Consider the following 18,030-nt stretch of genomic DNA (forward strand, 5'->3'; position numbering starts at 1 on the left):
AATAATTCAGGGCTCGGATCTTTACTCCCGGAAGGACAGCTGATGCAATTCTTCATTCAACCACTCCATAGTAGACTGCTGATGGGCTGCAGGTTGGGTCCAGAGGCTGGTCATAGCTTCCTTGAATTGGAGTTCACTTGCACAATTTGGATCTGCTCAGCTAGTGAAAACCCAAGAGAGGGACATTTTGCTGTAACTTATCTCAGCTTTGGTTGGGTTTTACACTATTTCAAACAGTGGAGCTGAAATGTTGAACAGTGCATCAAGGTGAAAGGCTTTGGATGTTTGGAACTGCACTGTTGGGCAGCAACACATGATTTTCCAACATTCAACAAGGTCTTACTTTGGATGTTAACTGAGTCTAGATGCTGATCCGTCTGGAAGGATTAAGTGATTAACCTCTGATTGAGTTTCAGTTGTGCTGAGAATGACCACCCTGATTCAATCTCTCGACTGCCCTTGACTACAGGAGCGGCAGCTCAATTCAATTTCGTTGTTACTGGCTACTAGAAATTCAGAGAGCAATAATTCTAGGACGTGCTCAGTTCAGCTGCGACGGAAGTTAACTATCAGGTTCTCTAGGGAATGATGGGTGGCTCCTGGATGGGTACCCCACTGTTGATGAAGTTCTAATAACAGTCTTCTATAGAGGACTCAAAGCCAGCATTCAAGGCTGAATTAGAACTCAGCTTGCAGAGCTTTCAACAGAGGACAACTGTGAAAAAGAGTTCTCTGCATGTTCGGGTCTAATTAAAGACTCCTCTTTTGGGAACAAATAGAGAGCTTCAAACCATGGGGTGAACCAAGCAAGAGCGGATCACAAAACGACTGGGAAAAGCTCAAAGGTGAGGCAAAGAATCAGATTTTGTAGGTTGGGATTCAGTTATCCATCAGATCTGAATACAGCGTGGGCTGAGGAATCCGTCAAAAAGTAAAGGTTGCCCCAAACCACACCTTCGACGACGTGCTTCCCCGTCTGTAAATCCTTCATAAGAAAAAAGTTTGGGTAAAAATGAAGTAACAACTAACCTAGATGTTATCTGGGAAGCATGCTAGAACTTTTGTTGAGTGCAAGGGAATGAGTAAACATATGGAATATTGAATGAACCAAACCGAGACGGAACAAAAGTTGTACCAAGTTGTTTATGGGAATGGAAGATCCATTATGCATGATGATAAACTGTGAACCGTAGTGGGGAGAAGAGAAGTCATGGTGGTGATGCCCCATCAACCACCAATGAAGCCTTGGAACTCAAAGAATAGTTAAAGGGAAATCACTCGTGTGATGAGTCAAGGCCATGTGAGAATTTAATAGGGATTCTGCGTTTTGTGTTGCTACTCCGTGAGAGAGAGAAAAGATTGTGGAATGAGATTGAAAACGGGTGCGATCATATCCGCACAAATGCACTAGATCCCATCAGAACTCCGAAGGTAGGTGTGCTTGGGGGAAAGTAGTACTAGGATGGGTGACCTCCTAGGACGTCCTCGTGTTGCACCCGTCACTTTTTAATCGTTCAAAAAAAGAAAGATTGAAAATGGATTTGAATATTTTTGTGTTGAAAAAGGGTTTTGAAGATAAGAGTAGGGAAAGATGAGATTGTGGAGGTTTAAAGGCGTCTAGTTGCTCTTATTTGTTCCAAGTAAGCGGTATGAAATCCAGTTAAGAAGCAGCGGCAAAAGTACCTTCACCTACAGGTCAAGCCTGTCTGTCTGCCTGCTATTGGATTGGATAGGCCGCCCGTATACTTTATGAATAGGAGCAGGCCCGCAAGTCTTCTGGCGACTAATCTCTTCCATCTTCTGGTTTTGAAAGAAAATGAAGATGAGGAGATGAGAAAAATGAACAATTCTTAATGTGATGTCATTTCGTCAGTGGTTGTATTGTCTCAAGATTGTGATCCAGTCAATCAACACTAGTTTTTTGCTTATCGTGTTTGTACAAGGTTTCCTCACTGCATTGTGTTTTTAGTGCTATTCCATGAGGAAGTGAAAGGCCTCTAAGACAATGGTCTTGCCGCTAATCTGAGTATTTGGAACCTTTTGTTGCTTCACTTTGCATTCAACAAGTTATTATTTAACTTTCATGATCAGGCCAGACATTGCAATGAAATTAAAGAAAGATTTTGTTTGGGCACTTTTGGTTGTGGCTCCAAATTAGGGTTTTATCCATTATAAGAAAACTCAAAGATTTTGGTTAGGCACTTTTGGTGGTGGCTCCAAAATTAAGGTTTCTTCATTAAAAGATATCCAATAGCCCAAATAGAATCCTAGTTACAGTACTCATTAGAGAAACCACATGATCGGCAATCTTATGTTTAGTGGTCCTTGCATCCATTTTGAGTCTTCTAGGCCAGTTGCAAGAAGCTCTAAGGTAGAAATGGTAAATTCGCCCGGGAAGTTTGTCTGTGTTTCTTGTCTGAGATCAAACCAAAAATCTCATAGCTTTATGGTGAGTCCTACGTTCCCCTCTACCTTTAAAATCAAACCACTTTCTACTGCTGCTTCATCGAACTCGAACCAGACTTCTCCTATGGTGCAGTGCCACCATGTTATGGAAACTTTGACACACGATTCCAGTGCGTCAAAGTTTTCTAAGAAAAATGTCTTTAATATCTTCTGAGGGGCTTAAATCTTCAAGCCAGTTGCCCTTAACAATCCGGTGGTATATCGTGTGATTAAAACCTCAGAGAGTAAAGACCTTTCCCAGGGCTTCTCCTCTCCGTGAATTGATAATTCAGGTTTTTCTTTTACCATAAATTGGGTCGGGTGCTGGCTGATTCCATTTAAATAGTTCAACCCACACGATTTGGTAGTCCCTTGTGGAAGATTAGATTCTAAAGGTTGGAAGTTGCCAAGGCCCTATATTGTTTGATGGAAGAAAACATGGCTGTTGGTTAGATTTGTTACCTTGGAAAAAAATCAACCAGCTTATCTAAAAGAAAAGTCACAATACTCAACTCAACTAAGCCTTTGTCCCAAACTAGTTCGGGTCAGCTAATGAATCCTTTAGAAAATTTTCATGAAGAAGGTGAAAGTATCTACCCGGCTCAAATTGACCAAGTCTAATCCTAACACTAGTTGGGTTCATCCATGAAGAAGGAAAAGTTTTATAAGACAGCTGTGAGGCAAGCAGCTGTACGGCTTAGAATGTTGGGCCACCACGAGGTAGCATGTGCATAAGATGAGTGTGTCGGAGATGCGAATGCCTAGATGGATGTGCGGCCACACAAGGTTAGATTGAATTAAAAATGAAGACATTCGTAAAAGGGTGGGGTGACACCAATTGAGGAGATGATGAGAGAGCACAGCTTAAGATGGTTTTGGCATATTCAACGTAGGCCTTTGGAAGCTCCAGTGAGAAGAAGTGACTCGTGCTAAGTTGATGGAGTAAAAAGAGGTAGGGGCAGACCGAAAACAGTAAGGAAAGACTTGAGGGCCTGAATGAATCCCAAAGAATTGTTGCTAGGGGGATCTGTTATGGATTTAAACCACCACTGATTGATTAAACCATTCAGTAGAAGTGGCATCATCTGTTATGGATTTAAGCCTCGTTCTTGATTAATCAATATGATATTTGTGGAACTATGTTTATATCTCATTTGCGAATTTGGCACTTGGAAGTTAAGAAATCTGTGAATTGCAAAGGGAAAGAATGGTACCCATGTTTCCACTGCGGATCATCTGCACCATCCAAAGTATGATCCGAATGTACTCTACTATCAGGGCCCCACAAGTTTTGATGGATCTAGTGGCTGCCGCATTGTGCCAATTTATTATTATTATTATTATTTTACATCTGGCTCAGTGGAATACGGTCAGTTCAATCCAAATTAGGGAGACAGAAAATAAATGAGAAGAGGTGAAGATAAAAATTAGGGAATTAATTGAGACAAACAATGACGCTCTATTTTCTTTATTTCTAGGAAAATGATAACGGCACCCCTGTTTTGTTATTAGGACTCTCTCCAGCGGGGAAGTTCTCCAGTCTTTTCAATTTCGTACGAGTAGGACTGTAGAGGTGCCTGGGTTAGGGAGTGGCAAAACCAAATTCCACCGTCCTCACAAAAGCAAAACAATTGCCACCTCATGTCGGAGGATTAGGATCGATCTCTGGGCACCTGGCCCATCTATGATCGGGACCAACATATGAATGGTATGGATCACCCAATTATGTGGGCTCCATTGTAACAAAAATATTATAATATAAGCTATGTGATTGGGCTAAATAATTCATTTGCTAGAACTCGATGTACACTTGCTCCAAAAAATTTCTCCATAAGATGATCCTGACCCTCCAATCTACAGAGGTTCAAAACAGACGACATAGTATGAAAGTCCCCTGCAGATTGTAGGATTAAAATCATCCTATGGAGAAGATTTTTGGGGCATAGCCTATTATTTTGGGGCCAACATATGAATGGTATAGATCACCCAGTATACAAATTCTGGTGTCTAATAGGCTTGCAATTTTCCTTGAACTTGGAAAAATATTTCAATCAATGGATTTTTGTGCAAAAAGGTGGTGACGCTTTACCTTGGAAGCCTCCCATGTAATTTTCTAGGGAATGGTGCTCGGTCTCTCTTTTTTTCTCTTCACTCATAATGACACTCTTGTCTAATAAATGCCTGTCCCCTCTTTATCTCCTCCCTTTTTCCACAAAATTCCAATGGAATTTTTTTTTACTAGCAAGTAGCAACCAAAATGAATTTATATCAAATGCTGGAAAATTCATTTTTCATGGAAATTTTTTTCCTCATGCATCCAAACACCCCTTAGTTTCTTGTTTGATTATGAAATCTACTTTAGCTGGTCGGTTAAAATTTCATAATATCTATTTGAAATGAGATTACATAGGATTAGCTAGAGTTCAATAATCGAGATGAGCTATTGCTAAACAAATGAACTGGAATCAATGTGAACCGTACCTGAGTTGCAGCCCTAGAATTACGCCCTGCTTGTTTTCGATTTAGAAAGCCGATTGTGAGTCCAAAACTGATTATTAAATTTAGGTCTAATAATCAGTTTTGGCCTTACAATCGGTTATTAAAATCGAAAACAGCTTGTATGAATGGGCATCAATTTTTCTCATATTCCATATTATGTTATCATAAAATTGTAAGCCCAGAAGTTTTTAGGAAAAAAATTCATTCAATGGCAATTGGTTAATAATGGGCATTTCTATAAGATAATGACTATGGAGAAAGTAACTTTTATAGTCAATGGTAAAAAGCAATTTTTGGGCTCATGATGCCCATATTTGTGAAATCATACAAATATAAAGGTTTAGTTTTTTATTTTATTTTTTTATACATGACCCCAAATGAGGTTTGAGGGATCAAGGGCCGAGATTAAGATGTTCTCAATTGTGGTTTAAAATCCAAGATAACTGAATCGCATGTGCTGACTCATTTTCCATGGAATATAAACTTCAAGGGTTAAAAAATTTCTCCATTGTTTGGAAAATTACAACTCTGCAAGATCTTGATATTTCTTTTACATGGAATATGTTTTAGGAAATGATTTCAGCACTCCAATGCTTTGATAAACATGCGCTCCCATGTTTGTCACACAGTGTTTAAAGGGCTTTAAGAGCTTTTTGAGTACCGTAATATTCCTCTGAAAGCTTTAAACACTACAAGCTAAACAACAGCCCTTTAAACACTACGGGACAAACATGGGAGCATATGTTTATCAAAACATTGAAGTGCTGAAGTCATTTACCTCGTTTTTTTGGGGGCAGTGACATGCCCCAGGACATATCCAACCAGCCCTACTACAAAACCGGCCTCTCTCTCTCTCTCTCTCTCTCTCTCTCTCTCTCTCTCTCTCTCTTAATGGTGAGATTTCATTAAAAACGGCCACGACCAATATGGTCTCTCTCTCCAACATGAAGGGTTGGTGAGCCCAACAATTAATTTGTTTAAATGTTTGAGCAAGGTAGGCCCCACCCATGTTTTTACCATAGGATGATCCAAACTGTCCATTTGATGGGCCACAACGTAAATAGGCTGCGCTCCAAAATATCATTTCCATTGGATGATCCTAGCCCTCCGATCTACACTGAAGGTTGCTATCATCCCATGGAAATGATTTTTGGGGCACAACCTATTTGCATTGTCGCTCCTCAAATGGATAGTCTGGATCAACCTATGGTGTGGGTCGTACAGTAACATTAACGCCCAATTGGAGGCCCCGCCATATTTTTCAAAATTTTACTGTACGGTCCACAGCATAGGACGATCCAAACCATCCATTTGATAGGCCACAATATAAATAGGTCGTAGCCCATAAATCATTTCCATAGGTTGATCCTAGCCCTCCTATCTGGCGATCTATAGAGGTTTCCATAATATGCAGTTTGTCTTTAGATCAGAGGACTAGGATCATCCTGTGTCGACACAACCTATTTACATATGAGGCCAACCAAATGGACAGTTTTGGATCATACGAATGTGGGCCTTACAGTTCATTTTGAAAAACATGGGTGGGGCCTACCTTACTCAAACATTTAAACAAATTAATTGTTAGTCCCTCCAACCATTCATGTGAGGGAGAAAATATCTCTATTCCTAATTAGGGAAGGGAAGTATGACTGCCTTTTTCTCTTTTTTTTTCTAATTTAAAATCTTTCATCACCTTATACATACTCAAAAGAGTATAAAAAGGGTATCTACTATAAGTAGTTGAAATCAAATAATAAAAACAAGGAAAACAAGTATAACAACTAAAAGAAACAATAATTTTATCATATCAGAATGGAATCCACTACAATCCAATAGAACTTCATCTCATTCCATCCCCATAACAAAACCATAACCCTAATCAGAACATAGATATCATTGATCAAAACATAAACCTTAGTAGCAAACAAACAAAAAATATATATGGCTGCGAAATAAAATCCACTACTGAGAGAGAAGAAGAGCCCCAAGAGACATGACGAGAGACAAGAAGAGCATGGCTCCCGATACCGGCACGCCGAAACCATTGCCGGAATCCGGCCCCGGTGCTGGCGCCGGCGAGGGTGAGGCTTGTGCCGATGCCGAGGCTACCAAAGATAGCACCACCAGGAAGAAGAAGAAGGTTATAGCCCTCCTGGAGAAGCTAACGTGCGCCATTGCTGCAGTATTACAAGAAGAACGCGGAAAGAAAGAGAAGGGGAAGTTTTTTGTGTGTGTGAGAAATCATTAGAGGGCTTACGCCTCTATTTATAAAGTGGAATTTCTATTTTTGGCGTGGACACGTGGAGATCGAGGACATGGTTTTTTAAGTTCTATGTATATATGGCAATTAATTATTAATTATTTTTCCTTCTAGAGCTACGTTTTAAAGATTTGCTAACGGCTCTTTTTTAGGCACAAAAGAATTATGGGATTTGCTAGCATCCATCGCAGAAGGCATTTGACGGGTAGGCTGTTGCATTTGAGACCGGCCACACAGGCTAACTTTTTTGTTTGAAATTTTTTTTCGTAGTTGCCAAAAATGGCTGAATAGTTTCCTACTTTACCTCTTATAATGTAATTTTGTAGCACGCATTTGTCGGCCCCACCTTGGACTGATCTGGACCATCCATTTCGTGTGAGTCGACCCTGGCTCAAAATTACTCAAAGATTATTAATTATGAAAAATCTAGGGCGCTGATACCCCCCTGACGGCTGGCTAACGTTAAACTTTAGGATATGTCACTTTCCCACCATTTGACCGGTCTCTCTCTCTCTCCACACACACAACAGGAACAGTTGGTGGGCCCAACAGAAACTGTTGGTGGAATGGTGGGCCCATCTTTAAACAACGTAGGCCCCGCTCATACCCACGTAGGATAATCCAAACCGTCCATTTGATTGGCCATAAACATAAATAGGTTGTGTCCCAAAATATCATTTCCATAGGCTGATCCTAGCCCTCCGATTTAAACAGAAATTGCATCTTATGCAACCTCTATAGATTGTAGGGTTGTGATCATCCTATGGAAATGATTTTTGGGACACAACCTATTTACATTGTGGCCCATCAAATGAATGGTTTGGATCATTTTATGGAGTTGGTTGTAAAGTAACATTAAGGCCCGTCCACAACATAGGACGATCCAACCCGTCCATGGTTTGAATAATCCTATGGAGTTGGTCGTACAGTAACATTATGGCCCAATCGTAGGCCCCACCGATTTCTTCAAATTGAAGCGTACCGTCCACAACATAGGATGATCCAAGCCGTCCATGGTTTGGATCCTCCTATGGTGTGGTTCGTACAGTAACATTATGGCCCAATTTAGGCCCCACCTATATTTTTGAAAATGAAGTGTACCGTCCAGACCATAGGATGATCCGAGCCGTCCATTTGATGGGCCATAACGTAAATGGGTTGTGCCCCCAAAAGGGTTGGCCCATCAAATGAATGGTTTGGATCATCCTGTGGTCGTACAGTGACATTAAGGCCCGTCCACAACATAGGATGATCCAAGCCGTCCATGGTTTGGATAATCCTATGGAGTTGGTCGTACACTAACATTAAGGCCCAATCGTAGGCCCCACCAATATTTTTCAAATTGAAGCATACCGTCCACAACATAGGATGATCCAAGCCGTCCATGGTTTGGATCATCCTATGGTGTGGTTCGTACCAATTTAGGCCCCACCCGTATTTTTGAAAATGAAGTGTACCGTCCAGACCATAGGATGATCCGAGCCGTCCATTTGATGGGCCACAATGTAAATAGGTTGTGCCCCAAAAATCATTTCCGTAGGATGATCACAACCCTACAATCTATAGAGGTTGCATAAGATGTAGTTTCTATTTAGATCGGAGGTCTAGGATCCGCCTATGGAAAAATATTTTGGGACGCAAGCTATTTACTTTTATGGCCCATCAAATGGACGGTTTGGATTATCCTATGGTGTGGAATGGGCGGGGCCTACGTTGTTCAAAGATGGGCCCACCATTCCACCAATGGTTTCTGTTGGGCCCACCAACTGTTCCTGTTGTGTGTGTGTGGAGAGAGAGAGAGAGAGACCGACCGGTCAAATGGTGGGAATACGTTAACCAGCCGTGAGGGGGGGAGGGGAATATCGGCGCCCAAAATCTATTGAGATACATGCAATCTATATTTTTGACAACTAGACGAACCGCATGGTCCAACCTGATTTGACGAAGCTGGATTTAACATGCACGCTAAGCCTCTCTTAGCTATGTAATATAGGCTACTGATATTGTGACGTGCTCAAGAAAACAAGGAAGAGGGCTCTAATCCATCTAAATTCCCAAAAAAAATCTTGAAAATGACCAAATTAATCTTGTATTTTATGAGACAGTGTCGATTTGTCATATCTGATATGGCAAAGTTTGACCGTTGGATTGGGGTGTGGTAGATTAGCTTATTGGGTAACTAAAGTAGATTGAGAAATTAGGGTTTATGTCATTATCACTTTCCAATCTCACCCTTTCCTGATTTTTATTTGAGCTGTCGCCATGAATAAGACAAAACCTGGTGATAAAAGTGAGCCATTAAAAAGTTACTGGAAATGTATTAGTAGCCAGTAGGGAACGGATCGTTAGCAAGAAATCAATCCGGATTGGATCCGTTGCCCCTCCTCCACTCCAGACGTGGAACACAAATTAGAAAAAACAAAAGACGGGAGGAATTCGTTTATTTAATCACCTTCCAATCTAGTACAATATAATAATATAGAACCATATCTCGCATATGTTTTATTCCCCTAACAAAATCCCATACCAAACCCTAAACCCTGAACCGTATACAGATACATTATTATACTAGGAGAGAAAGGAATGAAATCCCATCCGAATAATGTGAATAAAATCGAACATAGTATAGAAAGAAAAACCAAAATCCGAAACATTCATCCTGCTAATTGAAGAGGAGAGTGAGAACGAGAGAAGAGAAGACGAGGGAGGCCGAAACTGGCACGCCGATACCCGATCCGGTGACCATCGGCGAAGGAGAAGGAGAGATATCGCTCATATCCTGCGCCGAAACCGCGGATGATAAGATGAAAGCCACTAATAAGACGAGTGCAGTAGCCGTTCGGGAGAAGCTAACATGCGCCATGGCTACAACGGAGTCTAAATGGGAGTGAAAAAGGGAGCAAAAGAGAAGGGTTTGTTAGATTTTGCTGTGGGGAATCTCCCATTTTATAGGGAAAAATGAAAGGGCTTCTGTAGTGACGTGGCAGCGACTCTCTTTGTTTTGTTCCGGGTGTGGACAAAAGAGAGATCCACGGTCGGTGGTGGGACTAGCCGTTGGATTTGACACGTGTCGTGCTGACAACGAAAGAAGAAAGATGGTGCGTATGGTTTTGAATTCTCGTGTGATTATAACGTCGGCAATCAAGGCGCGTTTTTTGTTTTCCTAATGGCGGGCCTGATAGTGTTAGGCAGAACGCCCGTATATCACGCAATTGGATGTTCACACTTGATGCAGACAACCTTCCCACAGAAATTATATGGTGTAACGTGCAAGCCCTTATGATTCCGAATTTTTCAAAAAGTACTGTACGGACTACACCGACACAACTAGAATAAGTTGTGCCCAAAATAATCATTTCCGTAGGATGATCCTTGATATATTGAGCTTTCCTTCGGAGGGCTAGGATCACCCTATGGAAATGATTTTTTTGGGGGCACAACCTTCTGTTTCCCGCTTATAAACCTGAGAAATTATATGATGAAGAACCATATGAACACGTGCCCATCATCCCAGGGACGGAGCCAGGAATTTGCTCCGGGGGTGGGGGAGGGCAAAGTCGCAAAGAGGGTTGTTATATCATGTTGAGGCCCACCATTCTACAATTCATGTTTGATAGGTAGGGCCCACCATCTCCCCCTAACCTATGCATAAGGTGGAACCCACATTTTACACCTCAAATTTTGATGTAGTAGGGCCCACTATCCATTGCCCAAGAATATTGGTGAATTAATAAATTCCTAGACCCCCAAGATAATATCCGAGATTTTATATTTTGCGTTCACATAAAGTCAAGCATTTTTCAAAAAATACTATGGGGCCCACTTCATACGTGATCCAAACCGTTCATTTATTGGGCCACAACATAAATAGGTTGCATCATGTAAATCATCACCATAGGATGATCCTAACCATTCAATCTATAGAGGTTTCTATAGCTAGCAATCCCATTATAGATCGGAGGGTTAGGATCATTCTATGGAGATGATGCAGGTGTACAACCTACTTATATCGTGCGCAACAAATGAACAGTTTGGATCATCTTATGAATTGGGCCCTACTTTTTAAAAAATACTTGACTTTACATTTATACAACATATAAAATCTCATAATTAACTAGTAGAGAGTTTTCACATGTATAGTCTAGTATTTTTCAAAAAGTATTGTACAGGCCATGCCATAGGATGATCCAGACCGTCCATTTGATGGGCCACAACGTTAATAGGCTGTGCCTAAAAATTCATTTATATATAGAGGTGTACATCATATTATGTTCCCACAAAAATGAATTTTTGGGCATGACCTATTTTTGTCTTGGCCCATCAAATGGACGGTTTAGATCATCCTGTAGTGCAGCCCGTACAATACAATTTTTCATCCCACCCCTCAGGTTCTGGTCGGTTGCACAATATCACGGCTTTTGTGTTTTTGGCTCTTATGTCCTCAAAATACTTTGTTTGGTTGAATGTAGGGTTTCAGTATACCCATAGTCTACTTACCTTGCCCCCTTTGTGACTCCTCCTTATTGGTAAAGTAGCGCACTAGCAAAATCCAAGTAAAACACTGTCAAATATGTGGTTTTTTACTAGTTGAATCTTGGGATTGATGCTTTTTCTTTCTCTATTTCTCTCTTCTCACTCTACATTGGTAATGACACCCCTGCCGCGTCTACAAGGTTGATTCAACTGAACAAACTCCGTTGGCACACCAAATAGTGGAAAGAACAATGATCTTGCACTATTAAGTAGCGCTTGGCCCAATTTGAGAAAATAAGTAAACAAGCACTAGCCCCTGAATTTGTGGTTTCTAGAAATAGACTGGTGAGAAAGCAAAGGGGCGCTGGTGCAAATATCTCAATGATAATTGGATGGTTAGGATTTCTAGTTCAGGAAAATTTTATCGTGTGGCCATCCAATATGGGACCTAGAAGATGAATGGTTTTGGGTCACCTAAGTCTTAGATCTTCATGTATTTTTGCAGCTAGTATTATTCCTTTGAAAATACTTGTAGGACCTGGGCAGAACACACCCCTAAAAGCTAGCCATTAAGGGGAGGCCTGGCTCTCATTCCCTTATAAGCTGATCCAAATCAATTCACTTTACCGATGTGTGATCTTTGCTTTTGTGAGGAACCCCAACAATCTCCCCCTCCATGAGGAAGCAAACATCTCGCTCCTCCACATGGCGGCAACGTGGGAACTACGAGATCTTCTTCGAGAGATTTTTCAGCCCTCGGAAGCACACCAGGGTTACCACTCCCTGAGCTCTAATACACTCATTGGGATTTTAATCTGGTTGAACAAATCACAATTACAACAATACTAGTGAACACCGCATAGCCCCTCAGAATATATATTCCTTAAAGTTGCCAGAAATTTTATCATTCATCTACACACTCTTGATCCGATGGTTGGATTGCTGATTTGATTTTCGGACGATTGATCCAATTGTATATCCATCCACTGTGGAAAACTAATTCTGAATTTGACTTTTTCTTCCAGAATGTCCTGTTTTCCCATTAAATTAATGTGAGATAATCATATCATTCCCATCAAAATTGCGGAAAGGGAAAAATGTTCCCCAAGAAAAACTTTTACGCCAGAAACGTTTTACTTGCATTCAAAGCAGGGGCTTGAGTGCTTTTTGCCAGCTCCAATACAAGACCCGTTCAAAACGTCGACCTAATTTGATTCCTCAACCTCTCACCACCCTCATTCCATGCACATGCAAACACGTAAAACCCAATTCCCTCTCTCCTAATACATGGATCCACCTCTTCCACAAAAAAACCCAAAACCTAAAACAAAAACTCCAACCATATAAGCCCCAACAAATCTTCCCTATAAATGCCTCCCCACTCTCCTATTCCCTCCTCAGGCCAAAGAAGAAGAAAAAATTCGGATCGTTTTTCACATCTAAGGCGGGTTTAATTTCCGGTGATTATTCTCCTTTCGAGGTTTTCGCCGCTCCCCGCCATGGATATGAGAAAGATCTCTTGCGTAGTCCTCGTGGCAGCGGCCTCAGCGAGCGCAGTCCTCGCTCATGAGGAGAGCTTTGCCCCGGCACCTGCCCCCGGTTTGGCCAGCGGTGCATCCGCGGTTGCACCGGTTGTCGGGCTCGTCGGAGCCTCAATCCTGTCCTTTTTCGCATTTTATTTGCAGTAGCCTCACAAAAAAGAAGGAAGATTCTTAAGAGGGGGGAATAAGAAGCAGAAAAAATGGTGGTGGATTTTGTTAGAAACTCTTATGTTGTGGGTCCTGATAAGTTCATCTCAGTGTTTCTGCTTTGGTTGATAAACATGGGTGCAATAAAGAAGCCTTGTGGTATAAATTATTAAATTTCGTTTCTATAATTAATTATCAATAATTCTGTAATATTATGTTTTGAGGATTCTTATTTACTGTTGAAGTATAAATGATTAAATAATACCAAGGTGACAGCTACCTTAAGCTTTTGGAGTAATTGGTATGAGAGATATTGCCTCATATCAAAACCTAACAACTCCTTGATATTAAAAATCCACGTGTGTTGCCTACCCAAAAGGAAGAAGAGGATCTCATATATTTTAGGGTTTGAAAAATTCATTCGAGGAGTAAGAAGGAGACGAAAGATAAAGTGCTACAATAAAATGTTCGAATTTACCAGATAAACGGATACGGATAATATCTGAATTCGAACAATATCTGCCGGAATCGAATTTGATAATAGATATTAAATATCCGTTGAATTCGAATCCGAATCCGAATTCGGATAGTGTATACCGTAATCGAATTCGGATATAGCCATATCTGATTCGAATTCGATCCGTTTACACCCCTAGTGATGATAAATTTGCACCCCATTTAGGATAAATCGTATCCCTTTAACTTGAATTCATGTGCCCGACTTTAATGCTTTTTCATGTTAAAGGGATGTGAAATATCCAAAAAGGGGTGCAAATTTATCATCACCCTTAGTATTTTGAGTGAATTCCCTTGTTTTTCAGCCTGCTCTTGCTCTCTCCTTAGTCAATCTCTCTCACGTCTTTCCCTCAACATCCTCACAATGGGATAAGTTAATATTCCAAATTCATGGTTGCAAAACATGGCCTTATATTTACATGTTCTTATTTGCATTCACAAATTTGCTAGGGACCATCGCAGAAGAAATTTCCTCTGTCCCATGTCAGACCAGCCACAGGCTCACATTTCAGCAGATTTTGTCATCATGGGACAGACCATCTGCAAAATGCCTTTTGCGATGGTCCCTAGCAAAGCCCTCGCATTCAAATCCCTTATCTGATCCAAAGACCCACATCTCCGACCAGGCTTTCAGAATTCCCACCCTCGTGTGTATCGTCTTTTGTTTCGACGGTTTCAATTAAGTTACTTACTATACCAGCATTCTTGTCCCATGCCATGCATGAGTGAAAAATAAAAGGCACACCCCATCAAAACATGTTGTGTAAAATGGTGGGGCCCACCCCATGCATGGGCTTGGGTGGAGATAGTGGGACCCAGTCATCAAAACATGAGGTAAAATGGTGGGTCCCACTCTGATGTGTGGGTTTGAATGAAGTTGGTGGGACCCACCCTATCAAAAGTGTAAAATGTTGGGCCCCACCCTATGACGGACTTGGGTTGAGATAGTGGACCAAGTCATGGGTGTTAATTGTGGGCCCCACCATACACATGGTTTTGGGTTGAGATGGTGGGTGTTACAATCAAGGTTTTAAATTTCGGTGTCGGGGTTAATTTCGGACCCCACTGAAACCGAAATTTCAGGTGAAATCCCGAAATTTGGTAGTGGGCCTCGAAAGTTCGTTTTTTTGGGCCGAAATTACCAAAATTTCGGTTGAAATTTGGTAAAGGATTAAAAAATTCTTTTTTTTATATTTCGCCGAAATTGATGAAATTTCCGAAATTTCAACCGAAATTTTGTACATTTCGTTAATTTCGGGGGTTTCGGTCTTGACAGAAATCCGAAATCCGAAATTTAAAACCTTGGTTACCATATCCAAACGTAGGTATAAAATGTTGGGCCGTATGTATGGATGTATAGCTAAAACCTGTGTTGTAAAATGATGGGACCCACTGCGTATAAAAAAAATTAAACATTGAAAAATATCTAGTAAAAATTTTCTATGAATAAAGTTTTCCAATAAAAACTTTCCTTGAAAAGAAAACAAATGAAAACGGAAAGAAACTTGGGTAGTACACATTAGAGATTTTATGCAGTGAATGCGCATGCAGATGATTATTGCCTGTACCACCCTTGATATTTGATCCAACAGCATCACAATTTTTAAGATGCTTGTTGCTAGATCAAATATCAAGGGAGGTCACAACGATTCTCTCGTCTTGAAGGCAGTCTTCCACTCGTCTCTAGGATGAATACGTATTTAATGGTAAGTTGGTCGAGCATATCATCGAGCCGAGTAGGAATAGCAAAATCGGTATTTGATGGTAATACGGTTAATGGCTTGGCTATCAACACACATTCACCAAGAATCATCCTTTTTTGGTACCAAAAGAGCTGGAACCGCACAAGGACTAATGCTCTCTCGTATAAATCCACAAGCAATCAAGTCTTCTACTTGCCTCCTAAGTTCCTCGTGTTCTTTTGGAGACATGCGGTAGTGAGCCTTGCTTGGAAGGGTCGCCTCAGGCATTAAGTCAATCTGATATTGGATATCTCTCATAGGTGGCAATCTAGGAGGTTGGTCTATGTATTGCCGGGTCCTTCCTCTCGGATGCCACCACGCGTTGGGGGTTTCAAAAAATATGGGGGTGTTTTTGTGGAGGTGTCTCTGTTTTCCATGAACTTGGGATCAAGATCCGAATTTCATGGAAAAAAGAGTCTCTAAGAGTCGCCACCTCATAAGCATTCACTATAATAATTTCTCATAAACATTATTTATAGTCACACCTGTTAATCCCATTTTACAGCTTGGGTCAAGCTCCTCTCAAATCCCATCATCCGCTTGTAAGGATCCTATCAAAATCTGATTAATTTCTTTCCCGATTAATTAAACTTGTATTTATAATAATATTCTTCCATGGATTCTTACTAACAAGAGCTCACGAGCCACAAGCTGAGTTTGTGCAATTATTAAAACATGGTAGTGCCAATATCAGTAACCTATCAAAAATGATACATATGGAAATTAGCAAAGCGAATGGTCCGGAACATCAATTAGGTAGGGTCCAGTACTTTGCCCGTTTATGTGTTTCCAAGGAAATCATTTTCCACAGGTCTACTATCTTCATAATTCATATGACTCCTTGAGCAGGTTTTCTCAGAGAAAGGAAAATGATTTCTAGCGTTGGACTTGTGATCTCTTGCTTCGGAAATCTTCACAAAAAGTCGCAGCGAGAGGAGACGAAACCAGAACAAAATGGCTGCTCTCTCTCTCTCTCTCTCTCTCTCTCTCTCTCTCTCTCTCTCTCTCTCGTAAGATCACCAATAAACCATTTGGGAGGGCTTCTCTTTCTCCTATTTAATGTTTATTAACGATTTAATCTCTCTAAACCATAACCCTAGCTTATATGTTTCGTTTTCTCAAGAAAATCCGGATTCCACCACTAGTTGCAGGTTTCGAGTAGTATCAGAAGACAAGCCCATAAACCCTAATCGCAGTTTCATCATGTTACGAACCCGAATCCGCAATGTTAGGCAAGCTTTTAAATTTCGACCCACATCCGAAATCTCAGTCCGAAATTTCGGATTTCGGTCGAGAGAAATTGCCTAAAGTCGAAACGTGATACCACAAATGTAACGACACTCGTGTTCATGAAAGAAATCCAAAGACATTTCCCTTAATGCCTTTTACAAGCTTTAAATAAATGTTTACAAACGTGATACTACCATGAAAGTAGGCACAATCCCTCCCAATGAAATAGGCTAGTCACCTAATAAATAGGTAACTTCCTTATCAAATCCCTATCAAATATCAATTACTCCTACTACTAATTATTATCCTATCAACAAGGGCGGAGCCACATATAGCGTGGAGGGAGCCACGCCCCCTCCCCCCATGACTTGCAAAATCCCTTTTATAACTAAAACCAAAAAAGGCTTTTACTCGCATTAATGAAAGAAATCCAAAGACATTTACCGATGTTCATGAACGCCGGTAATAGTAAAGCACACCCCCCCCCCCAGTATTAATTCATGTCTTTGCACTTGCCTATCAAAACAAAAAAAGATTAACACAAAGAAAAACATACGTTGCTAATCTCTAACGCGGCCATGCCTAGGTTGGACCATACAAGCACGTAACATTCCTCCCCCCTTGAAATCAACCTTGTCCCCAAGGGTGGATTATTGACAAAAAAACAAAAAACAATTTATTCTACCGGGATCCCAAATCGTATTGGGCATGATTTTGTTGAGCAACAGATCTGACGTTGGACTTCCACCTTAAAAAACAATGGACGTGATCCTTTGAACTCCACCTTCAAAATATCTTGTGATCAAACAGGAAAAGAAATACGATTTTTCATTGCGGAGCACTGAAGAGATGGAATGATCAAATGGGTCGACAAAATCAAGATGAATCTTTGCTGGTGTTCAACTAAATCACCTTCACCGGCATCCGTTTGTGCATTTTTCAAATTTAGCTCTCTTTCTTCTCTCATTTCCTTGATCAGTGTGCTGATTTTTATCAGGCCTTCTGAAAATTGTCGTTGTTCTTCCATAAATTCTGAAAAAATCTTGCAAAAATCGTCACGCAAGGAATCCCAAATCTCACAACCTATGGCACAGGATTGACGGCTCTGGTACCACTTTGTTACGAACCCGATCCGGTTCCCAACGGATTGATCTTCTTAGAGGGAAGATCGGCCTCT

At 40.8% G+C, this 18,030-nt stretch overlaps 1 pseudogene; it reads left to right on the top strand.

Moving 5' to 3' along the window:
* The first annotated feature begins 1,380 nt into the window (after nt 1–1,380).
* Nucleotides 1,381–1,499, top strand: LOC143870120 (5S ribosomal RNA; annotated as a pseudogene).
* The last annotated feature ends 16,531 nt before the right edge of the window (nt 1,500–18,030 follow it).

The sequence above is a fragment of the Tasmannia lanceolata genome, unplaced genomic scaffold, assembly GCF_043159265.1.
Source record: "Tasmannia lanceolata isolate RefF3 unplaced genomic scaffold, GAP_Taslan_0.1 ptg000003l, whole genome shotgun sequence".
NCBI classification, from domain to species: domain Eukaryota; kingdom Viridiplantae; phylum Streptophyta; class Magnoliopsida; order Canellales; family Winteraceae; genus Tasmannia; species Tasmannia lanceolata.